Source organism: Amborella trichopoda, chromosome 10 (genome assembly GCF_054954075.1).
Source record: "Amborella trichopoda isolate Santa Cruz 75 chromosome 10, AtrichopodaSantaCruz75HAP2 v2.0, whole genome shotgun sequence".
Lineage (NCBI taxonomy): Eukaryota > Viridiplantae > Streptophyta > Magnoliopsida > Amborellales > Amborellaceae > Amborella > Amborella trichopoda.
Window position 1 is genome coordinate 30454763 of NC_142345.1, and position 3154 is coordinate 30457916.

Sequence of the window (3154 nt, forward strand, 5' to 3'; positions counted from 1 at the left end):
ATATTGGTGGTGCACAATTAGAAGAATATAGCTATAAGATTTTGATGGGCTTAAGCCCAACATGGGGGCTCATCCAAGGTAAAAGATGATTTGCTTCTATCCTGGAAAAATAGTCCCAACTCATCACATCCGACGCTTATCCATGCACACAAACAGTCGCCATGAGCGTGGTCTTTAGCATCTTAACCATCTATTTCCGAAATTGGATGATCATGCTATATAGAAACCATGTTTAATTTGAGAGGGAAAAAAGAAAAGCATGCATCAACAACATCAATAAGACAACTAATATTTTGGTTTCCTATTTCAGTCTTCTATTGCATTGATGGTGGTTAAAAAAAGAGGGAAAAAAAAGTAACCAGGAGGATCAACAAACTAAGTTGGGTCGGGTCGGCTCATGAGGAGCCAAGCTTGAGGAAGACTAATATGGCAAGCCAAGCCAAGCTGCACATTCTAGGGTATTATTAAACAAGCCAAGCTCAAACTGAAATAACATCGACTTGAGCTCGGCCCAATGTGTGTTTACAATATTTGTTTTATTTATGATACAGAAAAAAGTACAATATATGTTACATAAAAATAGGAAACTCCATTCAATAAATTGTATTGTTCCGTAATATGGCAATCAGATTGTATCTTGCCTTGTTTGTAAGCTTGTACTAGACTTGTTTCTGCCTAGTCACGGCTCATTGTGAGCTTGATTTAAGTGAACGAGTCGAGCCAAGTCTAGCCCAAGCTGGTCCATGACCCACGCAAACCTTGGACCTGTAAGCTCAGCTCGGCACCACTCGACTCGGCTCATTGACACCTGTAATAGCAGCAACATGGGTGAAGGGTGAAAATGGTTCATGACCAAGCTTTTGGTTGAAGAGTGAGACACCACATTCCAAGTGAGATTAGGTTTGTGATAGAACCATGTAAATGCCCTAGAATAAAGGACCTATAAAAAAATGTTACAATTACTGTTGTAATAGCCATAGCCTTGACTGTTATAATAAAAAAGCACCGTTATTTTGATAACTCTCTCCTCCTGTTCATGTAAAAACTGTTTTTTTTTTTTTTTCAATTATTGTGAAAACTGGTATAGTGTCTTTTGTAAAGGTGGAACCCTATTGTCAAACCATGACTAAAACATTTATCACAAATAAAGCAATTACTGTAATATATAACACAATGGCTAGATAACTTACCTTGGAGATCTATCTCTCTGTTGAAAGTTCATAATTTTGAGTGGATCTATGTTTTTCCGCAGCTTTCTTGATCTTGTAAGAAGGCTCACCTCATTCAAACTAAGTTCAAGAAAGCCGTGGAGAAGCATGAAGCCATCAGTTGAGATAAACCTTCCATATTTGCCAATAAAAAGCCCTAAACCTTCCTCCTTGTTTCCTTAAACCACCATTTGAGTTTCCATGTCTTGAGAGGAGGAAGAAACCCTAAACCAACCTTTCTCTTTTTTGAACCACCATGTGGCCTTGCCTTGCTTGGTGTGGGATATGTATCCTATAACCACCATGAAGAAGTAATTGCACCAAGATTCTAGGGTTTCTATTTTGGGAAAAGGAGAACATTGATGCATGCTACCTACCTGTTGTATTGCACCATCATTTTTTGCTTTTGCCAAATTGGGTCATGGCTAAAAGTCTAAAACCATGACACAAAACCCTAATCCACCATCAAAACCATGATAGAAACCCTAGCACCCTATTCTTCTAATTCTTACTTAATTGGGTCATGGAAAAGAATAGAAGGAATCCCCAATCCACCTTCAAGAAACATAATAACCCTCCAGCAAAGTGTTTTTCTGATACTTACCTAACTGGGTCATGGAAAACCCCAAAATTCAACCCGATCCCATCAGCCAAACATGAAAGAAACCCTAAGACCATATTTCTCAAATACTTCCCAAATTGGGTCATAGAAAAACCTAAAACAAAATCATACAAGCACACAAAGCCTTGAGAAGCAGGCCTCCTAAGAGCTTTTTCATTGCACAGTTTTGCAAGAATTTCTTTATAAGTTTCTATAAAAGGAGTAGAGGAGGGAAAACCAGAGAAAGGAAGTTTGGGTTTGAGAAAAATGAAAAGGGAGGAACGGTGAATGTGATAAATGGAGGCAAGTGCAAATTGCACCCCAGTTGATTGGATGGCTGAAAAGACATGCATCAGCAACCGCATGGGGGGATAGTATTTTACGATTAAGGGGGCCAATACAAAGAGGCATGGCCTCCTTTTCATTGACATCTGTGACCACTATAATATTGTGATTGACCAAAAAGGCCTTTTTCAGTCAAGAAAATTATGGAGGCCAACACGGTTTCTATGCGGCCGCCCGCGCGCATATTGTATTAATGCGGGCTTTGCAATAAATATATATTTTAAAGATAATTGGATCTTAATTTTTAATAATATAGAGATCATGATAACAATAAAATTGAAAACTAAAAATAATAATTATATTGAAAAACATTTAGACTGTTAATTATAATTATTTTTAAATGGACCACCTATTTGCATCATCTTTATAATGGATGCTTTATACCTTGACGACATACGGTTCAGCCCACATGAAACAATTTTCCACATTTCAGAGCATAAACCTCTCTCTCTCTACAAATTGAAACCATGATGCCCACTTTAGGGACATTTTTTTTTTGTCAATAGCACCATAGTTATTTTTAAAAACAACAAAAAGAAAACAAAGAAAAAAAAAAAAAAGTAAAAAATATGTTTGTAATGAGACTATTGACTTAATAAACTAAAGCACTCTTGTCAAAAAAAAAAAAAAAAAAGAAAGGTAAAAAAACATAACAAATTCGCTTTTCTTTTTTCATCTTACATAGTGCCTCATTTCTTTTTTCCTGATATGTTTAAGTTTTTGCATAGTTAAATGATATCAATGACACATGCAGACGACACACTCTAATGATCCATCACGAATAACTTAACCTGAATGCTAAATTACTATTCACTCTTTTCAAGCTGCCTCGAATAAATAGCTAAATAGTGTTTAGCTTTTAGGGGGAGGATTTCATAAGAGCGCAGTTGAGACTACAGCCCAAATCTCACTAGAAAGACGAGCTCCCGGTGAGAACAATGTGATTGCCTGAAAACCAATTTTACCATTGTGGAATCTGAAGCTCTAAAAATGGTATGAT

General features: G+C 36.7%; 1 long non-coding RNA gene across 1 annotated transcript; it reads right to left on the bottom strand.

The window, feature by feature from the left end:
• Window positions 1–427: 427 nt before the first annotated feature.
• On the bottom strand, window positions 428–2065 carry LOC110006864 (uncharacterized). The gene is made up of 2 exons (XR_002280192.2): window positions 1191–2065; window positions 428–808 (listed from the first exon to the last, which is right to left on the bottom strand). It is a non-coding gene; the product is annotated as an uncharacterized LOC110006864 (long non-coding RNA).
• Window positions 2066–3154: the final 1089 nt, after the last annotated feature.